General features: G+C 38.2%; 1 protein-coding gene across 3 annotated transcripts in view; it reads left to right on the top strand.

Moving 5' to 3' along the window:
- Positions 1 to 569: 569 nt before the first annotated feature.
- Positions 570 to 16,907, top strand: part of JAKMIP2 (janus kinase and microtubule interacting protein 2) — a 131,795-nt gene continuing 115,457 nt past the window's right edge. For all 3 annotated transcript variants that reach the window (XM_045185138.3, XM_024576888.4, XM_045185137.3), the window contains exon 1: positions 570 to 817. The gene's annotated coding sequence lies outside the window, so the exon portion shown is untranslated. The remainder of the gene's footprint in view (positions 818 to 16,907) is intronic.

Raw genomic sequence — 16,907 nt, 5'->3', positions numbered from 1 at the left:
TAGTGCCAAGGAATTGGACTCTTGTTTTATTGCAAAGCCCAGCCACTCATCTTGCTTTTTAACAACCTTACGTGGCATTGAGTAAAAGATGCTATAAAGGACAAACGTTTTCGGAGTGATAATCCTGTCCTATTACACGACATAATTTCCTCTGTATTTGTTCTTTTTTTCCTGACCGCAAATTTAATACATTTTATTGGAAAACCATAGAAAGTGCACAGATAACTAAGCTGTTTTGTAGGTTACAGTCTAGATTTCATTTCAATTTAAAATATTCTCTTCCCGTGCCTATACAACCTTGCCCCACTTTTAAAGACCCAGAGTTGAAGGTAGAAGAGACCACCAGCATCCCAGAGCGCAGCCGCTCAAACTCATTCCCCCTCCAGCTGGGTCCAAACATCTCCCCTCCCCCTTAGTCTGGTCTCTCACCATTGGTCATTACCATGACAACCAGCAGCCGGGGAAGGCAGCTTCTACTGCAGCAGGGGTGGGGCTGTGGGGGTGGGGGCAGGAGAGGAGGAGCCAGAGGAGGTGTCTGCTGCAAGTTCCTGGCTGCTTCTGAGCTCACCCCATCCTCCGAGAGGGAGGAGGCCAAGTGGTGATGCTGGTGCTGCTGCCGCCTCGACTGCTGATACTCTAGTGGGGCTGGAAGGGTGGTTCCTATTCGCACGGTCGCCAGCCAGAGACGGAGGGGAAAAAAATCCCAGCAGCCGCTGCTGATGTTGGGTTCGGAGGCTGCGTCCGATTTGGTCCCAAGGAAAATGGATACAGTTTGCATCTCTCCCTCCTTTCAACAGCTTTTCCCGGTCTCAGCAAGGTAAGTAGGAGACAGTGGAACTATCTTCTTGGTTTAGTTTGCTATTAAATGATCCGTGTATACATTTGTGGCCTGCACTTGAACAATGACCCTCTCGGAGTAGGGGAGGAAGACGTGGAGACAGAGATGGGGATGGAGATGGTAACCTAGAGGAAGGTTACCAGGGAGAGAGAAGTAAGAAGGCGTTTGCTCCTGTTTAAAAAAAATGGTGTTCTGATTTTATCTTGAACGGGCTTTGAATGCAGAGTGAGCCACTTGGTTCCTTTCCTTCCAAGCTTAGTAACAGAATCAGAGGGTGGAAAAAGAGCCAACAAGAAATGGGTGTTTTGAAAGGAATCAATTCATTTGCAGCTCCCACTTACAGGGCTGGGCCTTCCTCAAAAACACCTTCGGTGCCTTAAAAGCTTTCTTGCCTAATTATAAGGTGGTTTTGCTTATTTCCTTTATTGCTTAGGAAAGGCGGCCCCAGAAATTTAGCGTTCTCTCCCATATTCTAATGTACTCTTGTGGAGAAACCATTTGCTGGATACAGGTTCATTTTTCGTACATAGATTTGATTGTGAATATACGAAAGTATACTCTATGGCTATGCATATCATATGTGCACATGCTACTTAGCATTTATAGTGCATTTATGAAACATATTTATATGCAGAACGTTCTTTGCAATCATTTTTATGGGTTATAAATGCCCTTGCATGCTTGGAGGTAATTTATTTTTGAAACTATGCTTCTGGTTTGTAATATTCATTGGCTTCATTTGGATTAATGTGAGATTTATTCTTGTTATTGCCCCTTAGTTTTGTTGTGAGCAATTAGGGCAGATACCTATCATTTATCCTGTATCATAGACCTTGATGCGAATTTATAGCCTGCCTCTTTTCTTTATTTTTAATTAGGTTTGTGGGGGTTGATTTGAGAGCCCTGACTTCACAATGATCGGAAAGGGAGGTGGCTTGTGGTATTATTTTGTGAACATCTTGCCAAATGATTGTTGAAACAAATCAGCTTTCTTGAAATCCTACCCCAACCCTTTCATGTTTGTGTCTTGTGTCCCAGAAAACACAGGCGAGCTGGATGGTGAAATGCATTCATTTTATTTAATAGTGCTGCTATTTGCTGTTCATTCCTTCAGTAACCAGGCACCATTTTAGAGTTCTCTCAAATGTTCCATTATGGATTTACCTCTTTAGGTGGTCAAGTAGGCAAGTGGGGTCGTTTTAAAAAATGTAGGTGTTCCCTAAGTACCCCATTTCCAAATTAGCCTGCTTATACAATGAAATGAAATGTGAAGGAGTAAAGCTCAGCACAAGAATGTGTGGCTTGCAGCCCAAAATGGGGAGGAGGGTATAATGTAGTTTACAAATGCTTCCTGGGGTCTACTTGACCTTTTATTATGTCAAGGCTTTAAGGCAGCTCAGGAGACTAAAGATGCCTGAGATGAATAGGGTACAGGGCTCCATTGCCACCCAGGGTAATGGATGTCATTGAATGAAAGCCAGAAAAAATCCTTGCAGGTACAATTGTGTTAGTAGTATTATATTCATCATATGGACTAGTTTTATTCATCGATGTTATCTCTAGTACTATCATTGTCAGGGCAAACTTTGTTTACAGTATAAAATATCAGTATTTTTGGTTTTAATCTTTCATTTTATTTTACCCATGGCTGCACTTCATTTAAAAAATTTGTGTATTTGAATCAGGTTTATAGTTTAATTTTTCTGAGAATAACTGTGTTATTTGGTTTATATATAGGAAGGCTCTTCAGAGGCTTAATGGGAAGAATGCATTTAATGTGCATATGGCATATCCCATTATATAGCTTCACAACTCTGTAAAGTCGTGCAACCATGTGCCTACTTATAACAGCTACCTAAAGTCGAGCAAGGAAAGTTACCGAGCTTCCACATCATGTCAAAATTTCAACACACTGCATTCTGAATTTTTTGGTGATAACTTCTGGCCTCCAAAAATTACAGTTTGGGTATTCACCAGTACAATAAACTTTAAAGAATTAAGACATGTTACAGTTGACTCTATTCTATGCTTTATTTCCTTTGTGTTGACTTTTCATTGGGACGTGGTTTTATAGGTGAAGTTGGTACAATCTGAGCAGAGGCAAATCACTGTAAGCCCTGGACATGGAATGGACGGTCATATGCCTCAGCTGTGTGGTCAGACTGTGACGGGAATACAGGTCTAGATTTTGATCCCACAACTTGAGATGACTACGTGGCCTTCATGGAGGAGCCACAGAAAAGTGAAGTATGTTCAAAGGATTGCAAGTTGAACTCTAATTTAAGAAAGGATAAGGAAACTAGGATAATTTCATATGGAGAAAACTGAAAAATGACTATTCGCTTCAGAAGAGATGAGGGTTTGTACATAGGACATTGCTTCTTGCCATTTTTTTGGAATTTTAAAATATGGTCAATGGGATTCCACTCCATTAGGAAGGATGAAGACTTTAAATACAAAACATAGAACTTCCTGATAGCAAATTTGAATTGTCACCTGAGTAACCAGATAAGGCAGTGCATTCTTTTCATCAACACCTCTGTAAGTATGATCTAGACATGGATTCATTTGGGATAGACCAGATTCCGTCTCAAAACCTCTTTTTCTAAAGTAAACTGTCCATTCGAGAGTGTGTTTCAGCTGCTTACCATCAGGTACTTCTAGACCTATAGCAGCAAAACTCCATTTTGTGATGGACTTTTAAATTACAGAATTGGGACATTTCAAAAGAAATATAGCGGGTCATCTGCATGGAGAAATTTACATGTCATCTTGTCAGAATGCAGGGAACTGAACATCGGCTAGTTCACAAGAGGCCTTTCTCAGAAACTCTATGGAATGCGATGCCGTATTAAAATTATTCTCTTCTGTAGGGCTAATCTTGAAAAGTGAAATGTGGTTTCGTGGGGTCTAGATACAAAATAATTCAAAAAAACAAAATATATAAAGGTACATTCAATTATTGTTTAAATGTGCTGTTTAACAGCAAACTAATTTTATTAAATATCTTTTTCTCAAGCACTGTCTTGAAAATGCCATTCTTGTTGAGACAGTGAATATTTTGACTGGTATTTAAACTTTGGTAAAATTTGCTTTACCTGGAATAAAACACATTATCTAATTTCTCGCTTTATGGTAGGATGTTTTTTATTTTTTCAAGTGACCTCAAAACATATTTCAGGTTTTGTTTTTAAAGATTTTATTTATTTTTAGAGAGAGGGGGCGGGAGGGAGAAAGAGAGGGAAAGAAACATTGATGTGAGAGAGAAACATTGATCAGTTGCCTCTCCTATGCACCCTGACCAGGGACCGAACCTGCAACCCAGGCATGTGCCCTGACCCAGAATCCAACCAGTGACCTTTTACTTTGTGGTAGGGCACCCAACCAACACCGGTCAGGGCAAAACATATTTCCTTTTTATGTACATGCTTCAAGTCTCCATCAGGGTGACTTAGAAAGTATCTGGAGAGGCAAAATGGCTTTCTTAATTTCTCATAGGTTTATCAAAAGATTAATGCTTCTTCCCCTATAGTTGGAGCCTAAAAGAAAACCAAATTTATCATGGAAGTTTCAACATAAATAACTCGACAGTCAGTTTTTACTGAAATAAATAAACTGGATTTATACTAGGGTATTATTCTGGGAGGTCATTTACAATTCCTCCTGTTTTCACATCCCAGCTATTAATCTTCCAACTTAAAATGTGTTTTCAAATGAGATGAATTAATCAATTGGAAAACAACCATTTGTATACCTCTTACATGAATTACATCCTTGGAGGATATAAGATGCACACATGTGAAAGAGTTAATGACAAAAATAGCATACCTTACATCAATCATCACGCCTTATATTAATACAATATTTTGTAGTTCTCAGTCATTTTACATGCATTTACACTTTATCTCTTACTTATATCCCCACAAATGCTACCGCTGTAATTGTTTTTAAATAAGCGGAAACAGTCTTAGAGAGGTTAGACTTGCTCAGATTCGAGTTTGATAAATGCTCTAACTGGGATGGACTCTGAATCTCATGAGCCCAAGTCTGCCACATTAGGAAATTTAACAAATTATCTTGCCAATTTGAATTTTAAAATATCAAATATAGTAACTCTGCATTAAGTGTGGCTCATTTTTATTTGGATTTTTAAAATCCTTGCCTGAGGACATTTTTTTGTTTCATTGATTTTGAGAGAGAGACAGAGAGACACATTAATGAGAGAAACATTGATTGCCTTCTCACATGCACCCCAGCCAGGGATGGATCTGTGCCCTGAGCAGGAATCGAACCTGCGACCTTTTGGTCCATGGGCAGTGCTCCAATCAGCTGAGCCACAACTGAGCCTGGGCTAGGGTTTTATTTGGATTTTTATTTGAGTATTTCAGATGCCATGATTTGTTTTTTTGGTGATACTGAATTGGCTCAATAGACTAAGCATATATAATTAGGGTGTCAGACCAAAAAAAGGTGCACACAAAAATTATTTTGGAGAAAATTTGGGATTCCTGATATTTCAGAAAAGCACGGAAGAATTTGTCTAGGGAAAAAATTAGAACTTTGTTGGACTGATGTGTACTTATTTTATGACCGAGTATTATTTTATTTTTAATGAGAAGTTAGGATGTAACAATTTTATTTGGTGCTTTGCACCTTGCAAAAATTTAGGTTTACCTCCATCTATATATCCTAAGCATCTCTCCACCTACATGCTCTTAAAAATAAAAATGACATTAAATAATAAAGTACCTCACTTCAACAACTTCCTGATATTTTCCCTGGACAAATACTTTTACACTTTTCTGAAATATCAAAAGTCAAGTAGTACCTTTCTTCAAAATAATGTAACTTTTGGTGTCTCCCTTCCTTTGCAAATGCCCTAGCACAGACTTCGTCTGATTGTTTGGTGATTTGTCGTTGACCAAAGAGCAAATGGTGCCGTCTGACCTGTCTGACCTATCATCTCTCGTTCAGTTACCTGCAGTCTGGGTGAGATCTGTCCCATGAAAGACCTTCTGCTTTGGATCAGTATTCACCAGTACAATTCATGGCTGTCTTTTAAAGGCTTTTTTTCACATGTAAAAAATGCATGCTTTTTGTGAGAAAACAAAAGATAATGCCAAAATGCTTAAGAAGAAAATCACCGGTAAGCCTACCATCAAGAAATAATTCCTCTTAGCATTTTGAAATAGTTCCTTCCAGGGTTTTCTTTTTTCCCTATATGACAGTATAAACGCACTCAGGCATACAATTTCATCAATGGGTCGTACTCAAAGCATGTTTGATAGTTCTTTTAGTATGTTAATGAAATATGTCTCTACTACATTTTTAATCCCTGTGTGCATTTTTTTTGATGATCCAAGATGTTTTCTGTTTTCCCCACTTGGGGCTCTTTGCACTTTCCTTTAAGTACTTATTACTGATTCACAGCAGCTGTGAGTCAAGCATTATTTTCAGGAAATAAGAGATCTGTTAACCAGACTTGCCTACCTGTCACAATGGGCATTAAATTAACCTCTGCCATCTCATCTGCTGATAATGAGTTTTAAGCCCTGAAAGTCAGTGAAATCCCTGTTTGAAGCACTAGGAATTTCACCAGGTGCATGCATTAAGAGCAGTGAAGAAACAAAAACAAATCTTTTTCAGATTCATGTTCTAGTCCCCAGTGTGGTGGTGGCATCCTGTAGTCTCGACCTGTGATCAACTCAAGTCCTTTATGAAAAAATGTAAATGACATACATTAGCTGTCACATGACCTCTCATACTAAACTAAGATACATTTTTGGCAGGTATATTCCTTAAATCAGCATGTATTTTTTATTTTTTATACTTTATATATTTTTATTAAAGTACAGTTGACATATTATATTAGCTTCAGGTGTATAAAATAGTGATTCTACATTTATATACCTTATGATGTGATTACCACAATAGGTCTGTTATCCATCTGTCACCAAACAAAGTTATTATATTACTGACTTTATTGCCTATGTTGTATATTACATTTCCCTGACTTATTTATGTTAAAACTGGGCGTGTCTACCTGTTATTTCCTTTCACCTTTTTTATCCATTCCTCCCACCCCTTCCCATTAACCATTGGTTTGTTCACTGTTATCGATGAGTCTGTTTGTTTTGTTTTTAATATGCATAGTTTTTAAATGAAAACCCACTCATGTACTCTTCACCTTTTAAAATATGAATAGTGGATTCTTCTTGTAATTTACATGTGAGCTTTAATATGACTCCTTGTAGAGGTTCACACATATATTACTCTCTGTACACTGTTTCCCTCATAGCATTTGTCAAAGTTGTAATTATAGAACTATTTATTTGCTTATTTGATTTTCCCTACCCTTCATTGGATTACAAGCTCTATGAGGGCAGAAAATGAAACTGTTAAGAGCAAATGACTTGGCACAACATATAATGTGCTCAGTAACTACTGGTTGAGTGAAGGAATGAAGGGATTGTCGCCTAGAACACCTCTGGTTTAGGATTGTTGAAGAGCTTTTCACTAGTAGTACTTTGCACTGTTTTTATTCTTTTATTTTTGCTGTAAAGATAAAATGGACTTTGTATTCATATATGTGATATTCTCAAGATTTCAAATTGTGATAAAACCACATTTTTAAACATGACACATCATACCACTTAAAAATCCATCATTAAAAATTGTTCACTATATGCTATGACATAAATAAGAAAAGCTGTGGATATTTCTTTTCCTCCCTGTGTTTCTTTTTATTCTGTTTCAAAAAGAATTTTAAGTCAGGAATAATGACACCATTAAGGGAATACCTTTGGTTTCAGTGTACATAATTTATTTAAATAAATTAGTAATTAATATTAGCATCAAATTTCATGATACATACTCATAGCTATTATGCTATTCTAGAAATCCACCCTAATAAATTCACTAATTATAAACAAATCATTTCTGAATATCTGTATCCAAAAAATCAGGATGGAACAGAAATGGTGGTAGTAATCTCACTCAACAGATAAATTAAGGCAGCATCTTGCTTTCATGAAAGTTTTGAAATCAAATATAAAATGATTAATGTGGAAGAGCGAGGTATACTTGGTAAATATAGAGAAATATCTTCAAACCAATGGGAACAGATCTCCTGGTGCCTAAAATTCTGATACAGTTAAACTTAAGTGTGAGGAAGAGTCTTTCTTCCCTTTATTTTTCTGGCATCTGTATCAAGATCATTTGCTGCATTGCTTGAAATTCTGGAGTCCAACTGCAATTATAATCTACATAGAAAACGAAGTCTAAGTTTAGTTGATCCTATCTAGTCAGAAAACAATTCATTTTCAAGAAGGATATTTTGCTGAGATCATTGTGAATCTTTAAAAAGCCTTGCCAGCATGGGCTTAAGAGAAAAGGATGGTATTTTCATCATGCCTTCTGTTCCAAACTGGAAGTTTTCCCCTGGAAAATGCTATCCATTATAACCACAGTGAAAATGTAAACCAAGCAAGTATTTCTCACCCACATTTCTTATCTGGCTTTTTCTTGCGCAGCATTTCATGGAGAGAGGTACCTTCCAAAAATAAGCTAAGCTCTTACTTTATAGTCATTACTGATCCATATTTAAGTCCCATAAACTATTCATAGATTAGATATACCTGATTAGAACACATATTTCAAGCAAAAATCGGTTTTTTAAATGCAAGAATACTAATGGAAACAACCAGAGAGAATATTTTAAATATGTACCATTCTGTAAAATTTAGGATATAGTGTCATTCTACCAACAAAACAAAAGAATAACAAGATGAATAACAAGATAATTGACAATGTTTTTATGTAAAAATAACCAGTCTGGAGAGTTTACATTGAAAATCAACACTGAATTCACATGAGAATTCACAAGATTCTAATTCTGCCAATTGGCACTGTCAAGACAGAGAGGACTTACGTGTTTTAAAGGTGTTATAGCCCTGGCTGGTGTGGCTCAGTGGTTGTGTGCCGGCCTGAGAAACAAAGTGTTGCCTGTTCCATTTCTGGTCTAGGGCACGTGCCTGGGTTGCAGGTCAGGTTCCTGGTAGGGGATGTGCTAGAGGCAACCACACATTGATGTTTCTCTCCCTTTCTTTTTCTCTCCCTTCCCCTCTCTAAAAAATAAATAAATAAAATATTTAAAAATAAAATAGAGATATTATAGATCCCATGTTGCTTTCTGCTGAATTTCCTAGGTGATGCAGATTATGAAAATGGGTACTCGGGAATCTCTGGGGTTGTCCATCATCTGTTGTTCTGCCCCAGCTACCTAGACACAGAGGAAGGAATTACCCCCACTCCATTGGCTCAGTTTTTATCCCTTGTGTCTCTTAAGGAGGAATTAAGTGGTAGTTAATTAACCAAAAAATGAATTTTGAATTTTCGAAAACATGAATTTTTTTGCTGTACTAAGGAAAACATTTGAATTATAACTTATTTTTAAAGCACTTCTTTTAATAAAAGCATCTGCAAAATTTAGAATTGACAAATGTTTTGAGCCAGGTGCCTAAAACATTAGTAATCATTAAAAATAAACCCTAATTTAAAAAAAAAAATAATGTAACAAGAAACCCTTACCCCTAGTCAGTTTTGCATAAAAGGAACATTTGGCCATCTTGCTCTCTTCTTAGTTAGATTGTCCATGTTTTAGGGCCACAGGGTACAGTGTAACACTCTGAAACAAGAGAAAGTATCACCCAGAAGGGGGATTGATTCTTCCACCACTGTGCGACCTTCAGGCTTTTATCCTCTATGGGGCCCAGTCTCTAAACCATGCTTATACATGCCCGATTCATTCTAATGCTCCTATCTTGATGGGTTTGCCTCGTATTTTCCAGTTTCTCCTAACTGTGGCATATGACTTTACATCTTTCTTCTTTCATTCTACTTACGGTTTTTGAAGTAAAACCTAAATGATATGGTCAAGGTCCCTGGAAGGTAGCAAAGAGATAGGATTAATATTTCTAGTCAGTCACTGGTCATTTGTTTATTAAACTTTCACAAACATTGTATAGTTTGAAAACATTAACATCCACATTTATTTTACATAATCCTCTTGCTTTGAAACATCGATCCTTGGCTGCATAGTGAACAGTAATCCAAGCAGAATCGATCTGTTCTCAGCTCACATGGCATTATATCACTTAACCACCTTCTTGATGTCCTTAAGTGCTGTTTGACTAACGTAAGGATCTTTATGACTGAGAGTAGCTGATGAAATAGAAGAAAAGCATTTTGTTCAAGAGACAGTAAATTTGCAAAACAGCAACTCTCCCTTGGTCAATCTGAAAAAATTTTCAGACTCGATGCTGACTCATCTCTATTATTTACAATTGAGGATATCCATAGTTTCAGTTTTTCTTCATAATTCAAGTAGAGCAATTTATTCCAACAATGAGTGGAATAGCTTTGACCTTAAAAACAAGGCTATCTGACATGCTGTGACTGTTACAGAGCAAGGGGGGTGGTTCACGATAAATTATTACAGAAAAAATTCCCCCTTTCTGTCTCTGGAGGTTCCTCCCCCCAACGCCCACCTGCTAGGTTCGCAATGCCCGCCGCCAGAGGAAAGACGTCTCTCAATGCCAGAGACTGGTGAAAAGGAAAGGAATTGTTTATTTAAAAGTTACACAAACTTAGAGTAATGACTTAATGTCTTCACTAAGATACTAAAGTCCTCTAGAATACCCACAGATGCACAGTCCTTCCCTCTCCCTGTGCCCAGTCCGGGGTACCGTGTCTCAGGAAAAGAAGTAGAAGTCCGTGATTCAGGCTCCCGGCACCATCAGCTGTGTGGCTGCTGCAATCTCCAGTTAATCCAAAGCCATGTGGCACCTTCTCATGGCCCACCAGCAAGAGTCCTTTCTCCCCTTTTCTTCCCGGCAAAGTCTCTCCTGCTGCCTAAGCCACGTGGCAAAAAGAAGCACTCCAAAACCACACGGTCCTCTCTACTCTCCTTCAGAACCGTGTGGTCCTTTTCCCCATTTCAGAACCTCATGGCCCTCTTCCTTTCCCCTCAGAACCTCGTGGTTCTCTCCTTTTCACTCCAGAACCGTGCGGCCCCCTATTTACTTCAGAGCCGCGTGGTCTACTCTTTCTATGGCTGCCGCGCCTAGGTTTAAATCCCAGCGCCCATCTTCCTTTGCAGCCCCATTTCCGACTCCTCCTACAGTCAGTTACACCTGCCAGCATCCCCGTATTCTTCCAGCTTTACTGGGCTGCCATAGTAAGTCTGGGCAGGTGTGGCCCCATGGCGTGGAGCCAATCATCTCCACGCTCTCACGCAGGCCCTGTAACCAGGGGGAGTTGCTTCCCAGTCCCTTCTTGGGTGGAAGTCACTCCCATCCCCCTGGCTCAAAGGAGGGCCACAGCTATTTAACATATCTGTGAAACTAGTTAAAGGTTATAGATATGTTAAATGACTGTGCCAGGGGTTAGCTGCAAAGCTGTTGCTACCCAAAACAGCTCTGAATGGCCCTGTTACGTGTGTCCCATCCCCCCTGGCTCAGGCTTGTGGGGGTGAGGACATCCTACATACATTTTTCTAATATTTCCTAGACACCCCGAGTCCTGGACCCCATTACAAACCCCTTCTTGGGGCCCTCCTCTTGGCTGCACCCTGCTTCATGACTATAACACATAAAAAGAAAACAGAATGGCTTACTTTTTTCCTAAGTTATCCAGGAAAAGAGGAAAAAGAGTTAAATTCTTTGAAGCACCTGTCACATATCTGTTACAGTCTTCATCCGTGTCCATTTTTGGAATTCTAACAACAGAAGCATTGTTCTTCCCACATTGAAGAGGAACATGAAGCTCAGGTTAAATTTTCTAGCCAAAGCCCTGCAGTTAGGCAGTTCAACGCTATCATTGAAATCAGGGCTGATTGTGATCAAAGTGGTCACAAAGTGGTTAAAAACTGAAACTGTGGACTGGACCCATCTCATGTGTAAGTGTTTGTAAACAACAACATATATGCCTCTGGCACAGTATTTTTAAAAACATTTTTATCCAAAAGTTTTATAATTTTGATATTTCAAAAACCATCTTGAGTTCTCTTTCTCCTCTTAGAAAATAAGAAGACCCAGCATCATTAGGCCCATGTGCCCTCATGGCAGACACATCTGGAGGTTGTAATGAATAGCCCTCTGGGTGGGTATTGTGCTTCCTTGACCCCCAGCTCTCCTGCCCCCTCATTTGATTGGCATTAACTCTTGGGCCCTTGAGACAGTTGGGGTTTTGACCCCTGTTTAGCCCATTTTTATTCCACTACACCATGTTATTTCCCAGTTAAGCATGGTTTTTGTTTTTCATGGAAACATTCAGATTTCATTAATATGGAAGCGGAAAATGAATGTAAAGGATAACCTAGTATGTAAGCCTTTAATAAAAATGAACTGTCGGTATGAAATTTAAGGCTGCTGATCTGGTTTGGCGAAAATCACAGTGACACTGTTTGACAGTTTGCTTCAGATGTTTCCTCCTGTACCCCATCAACTGTTTGTTCTGTCTCTTTCCTAATTAGCAAGCTAAGGCATTTTTCACAACAGTTAATGTGTATAATACTTTATTTTACAAGTTACAAAGACCTTTTGAAATCCAACAAACATATAATAGAAGATACTATTATATAATGTTTATTTTATTATATTACATTATGTTATATTATTTATAATTATAATTTATAAGTTCAGAGAGTCTACCTGTATTCAATATCACTTAACCACTAAGTGTGAAGTGTAGAACTCCAACCCAGATTTCTTTACTTTAGATTTTTAAAACTAAGATGCTGGCCCAGACAACCACAGGATCCATCCGTGATGTGAATCGGAGCCAAAGAATTATAACATGGTCTGACCTGGTCTGTAAGTCCTAACTCAGGCACTGAGGTGACTTAGGTCCTTTGGTTATTATCCTTGCCAAGCCTTTGCTTTCACAAACAACTAATGGGTATGTGAAAACCAGGAGCTTTGGTGTGGGAGATGGATAAATACTTCCCGCATCTGTATCATTATCGTCATTACCAATTCCATAGAAACCTAACCGAAGTTCCTCAAAATAGGAGACATTCATAGACTCTGATTATGATATTAGCCCTACTCCCTTGTCCAAAAGGAGCTTATGTTTTTAAAGGGACCACATTTAACTAGAATATTGCCACATTTAACACTTTACATGGCATACATAAATAGCACCACAGTTCCCATCAGAAGCTTTGTTTGTGAGAATTCACCACTGTGCATTATGCTATATTGTTCTAGCTACTGGACCTGAACTGCTAATGTGCACGTTGAGGAGAATGGATCTGAATTGGTATTCAATCCTTTCTCTGCCTAAGTTACATTTTTCAGTTGAGCCAAATACAATAATGTTTACATTAGTAAACAGATTTTTGAGGCATGTCAATGTAATTTTTAGACTAAATTCAGCTTAAAATAGCTAAGAAAAAAATTTTAATGTATTTGACATTAATATTAGTTGTTGTGTTGGTTTTTATTTTACTATGCTGCCCAGGTGCCAAGCCTGGTGTTAAAATCCTCGCATACCTTGTACCAACACAGTTTTTAGAAGGCAGTTGTCATACCTATTTTATGCATAGCTAAATAAGGTTTACTTAGGTAAAGCAATTAATTCCTTTTTTAAAAAGATTTCATTTATTTATTTTTAGACAGAGTGGAAGGGAGAGAGAAAGATAGAGAGAGAAACATCAATGTGTGGTTGCCTCTCGTGCGCCTCACCCCCCCACACTGGGGACCTGGCCCACAACCCAGGCATGTGCCCTGACTGGGAATCAAACCGGCGACTCTTTGGTTTGTAGGCCTGCACTCATCCCACTGAGCCACACCAGCTAGGGTAGCAATTTAATTCTTACTAAAGATTATCTAACTGATACAACCAGATTGTGAACTCAAGTCTGTCTGACTCCAAAGTCACTCTTAACTGATGAGCTATACCACTTTACTGTTGGTATGGAAATGATTGCGCTCCTGAAAATTAAAGTTAATGAAGAGAAAGACACATATATATTTAATGTTGTTATTGTTAAATATTAATCAAGACCCCATACTTGCTAAGTGAAGGATAGCAAGACTGCTAAAATTTACATTCAAGAACAAAGTCCACTTACCCAGTTTCCTAAGTGAGGAAAAAAATAAGGAACCAAATGAATACTAGTCCTAAAATAAGTCACTTAAAGATTTTGTGTTTAAATAACTAGTAAGAGATCATGTGTGAGTTGTATATATTTATAGAATACAATACAGGATTTTATTTATTTTTTAAGATTATTTTATTGTTGTTCAATTGTGGTTGTCTGCATTTACCCCCACCACTCCCCCCAACCCCAGCCATCCCCACCTCCCTCCCTCCCTTGCTTCCACCCCACCTCCTTGGTTTTGTCCATGTGTCCTTTATAGTTGTTCCTAAAAAGATTTTGTTTTTAAAACAGACATTTAAATAGGAATTAAATATATTTTAATAAAAGAAAATTACCTAATTATCCTTCCTACTTTTTTTTAAGCAATAGAAAAGCAAGAAAATGTTTTCTGCTGTGTTTTTGACAATTCTTGAACCACAAACATTTTCTTCATGTCTAAAGAGATTCAGAGAATAGTTTTACCAGAATTTCATCTCTGGAAAATATTCCCAACTGCAAAGTAGACTGAGCAGCACAAATCTCAGAGTTACGTCATGAATAATACCATTTCTGTGTACTTACAGCTTTCACGGCGCTAAATTCAATGCAATTTAAAGAATTTATTGTTTAAATCTTTTGCTTTTAGTGAAGAGCAGGAGTTTTGACAAGAATAGGTTTTGGTGAGAAAAGGTTGAAACTTTTATTTGTTTTTCTCTGTGTACAGTTCAGCTATACATGATACATTCATTGTGACCTATCCCAACTTTGGAATACAGGGAAGGCCTTTAACAGTATATTGTAGAAAAAGGTTTAGTGACAGAGAGAAGTATGTAAGATGTATCTTTTAAGTTAAAAAAAAAAGTCCAGAAGACAAAAGATGTAATTTAATGCCAATTATGAAAAGGAAAAAAAATTACAGAAATGTATGTCCACTTTTTTGAAGGACCAAAATAGTGTAATTCAAAATATTAACAGGAATAATTAATTCTGGATGGTAAGTTTATGAAAAATTTCTTCATTGAGTTTTTGGTATTTTTTCAAATTCACTAAAATGCATTTTCCTTATTTCATTAGCAAAATGTGGTGAATATTTTTAAAGTTCTTGCCATCAAAATTTTGAAATCATCCACAAACCCAAATATTTAACTATTTAGAGTGACAGTTTGGGGCTTCTAAAAGGTGCAAGTTTTGCTCTCTTCTGTGTCAGAGGTTCCAAACGGGTTCCCATAGACACCCACAGTGTCCCTGAGGAGCCAGAGGGAGAAAGGGAAGGCTGGGAAGATGGGATCCAGGCTCTCTGGACGTAACACCCATTGGATGTCCTCCTGAAGTTTTCTGGAAAAGATCCTGTCACAAAATTGTTAAAACCCAATGATATAACTCATATCATTAATAGTTTATGTACTAAAACATCTAATTTCTTGAAAAGCTAAAATTTTCAACTTTCACTTGGGTGTGCATCATCTTGTTTTCATCAGCCTCTAGTGGTTTTAGTTCCCGCTACTTATTAGGATCAGGGTTAATAATACAAAACTCCAGGCTTAACTCCATGTGATGCAGTCAAAATTCATTTTTACTGAAGACCTCAACAAAAGGATAATTAGAGAACAAAAATCCACACACATTATTCAAAATTCTGACTCTTTCCCCTTTCAGACGTAGACCCAGTATGTGGGGAACCGTTCCAAGCATGGAAAATGTGGCTCAGCCCCCACTCGGAAAAGCCAGTGGGGAGCGAGGTTGGCGGGCAGGACCCACGTCCATGGATAAGTTCTCCAGTGGGAAATCAGGCCTGTATTGTACTTAGACTGCTATGAGACTTGCTCTTGCTAAAAAAAACTCCCTCATCCTGAGGCAAGCAAATAAGTATCTTTATCTTCCTAAAATCTGGGCTAGACCCTCCAGGTATGGAACCTAGCCCTTTGGACCACTTCTCCCTTTACATTGCAAATGTCCTCCTTTGATGTATTCAGCGACACCCTCTCCTGTGTTTGCAAAGATAACCACCCAAAACAAACCTTTGTATAGTAAAAGAGGACCTTCTTTGATGTTAAGGGCCTGAAAAACCTATAAAGGCTGGTCAAGGCAAGGCTCTTCGCACTCCCCCCTTGAGGGAGTGGCTGAGGCAATCAGAGGCATTTTCCTCTTGGGAGAGTGGCAGTGCCATCCCTTTTCCCCCACAGGACGTCTGTAGTCCGTGTGTATGTGTATTGGAATACTGAAACCTCAACAGCAGATCTTGCGGCCGAGATCTGCGTCAACATTACTCAAAATTCTGACCCTTTCCCCTTTCAGACGTAGACCCAGTTATTCCACCATGAAGGACCTGAACTCCTGCCATCAGGATGTAGTCTTATTTGAGCTAAATTATGTGTGAAGAAATAAAAACAAAATGTGAATGATTTTTAGTGGCTATTTCCTCTTACTATATATTACACATTTCTTTTTAAAAATATTTTATTTATTTTTAGAGAAAGGGGAAGGGGAGGAGAAAGAGAGGGAGAGAAACATCAATGTGCAATTGCCTGTTGTGCGTCCCTCACTGGGGACTCAGCCCGCAACCCAGGCATGAGCCCTGACTGGGAATCCAACCCGTGACCCTTTGGTTCTCAGGTTGGCACTCAATCCACTGGGCCACACCAGCTAGGGCTATATTATACTTTTTAATAGCGTACATTAGATTGTATATTTTAAAACACAGTGACAAAACCCATCTCAATTGATAAATCTTAAGATAACTCAAATATCTAATTTTTTATGTGAATTACTGACCAAAGGTCTTTTTTTTATGACATCACCTGGTGAACCTGTTTGATTAGACACTAGAGATATATGTTAACATTTCAAATTCAAAGAGAAGTTTAATTTATTCTTCAAGCCAAATGCAAATGAATATTCTTTACATGTTTGGTTCTGGTTTTAATA

Source organism: Desmodus rotundus, chromosome 6, assembly GCF_022682495.2.
Source record: "Desmodus rotundus isolate HL8 chromosome 6, HLdesRot8A.1, whole genome shotgun sequence".
NCBI lineage: Eukaryota > Metazoa > Chordata > Mammalia > Chiroptera > Phyllostomidae > Desmodus > Desmodus rotundus.
Note: the sequence above shows the minus strand (reverse complement) of the source record. Positions and strands in the feature narration are given on the sequence as shown.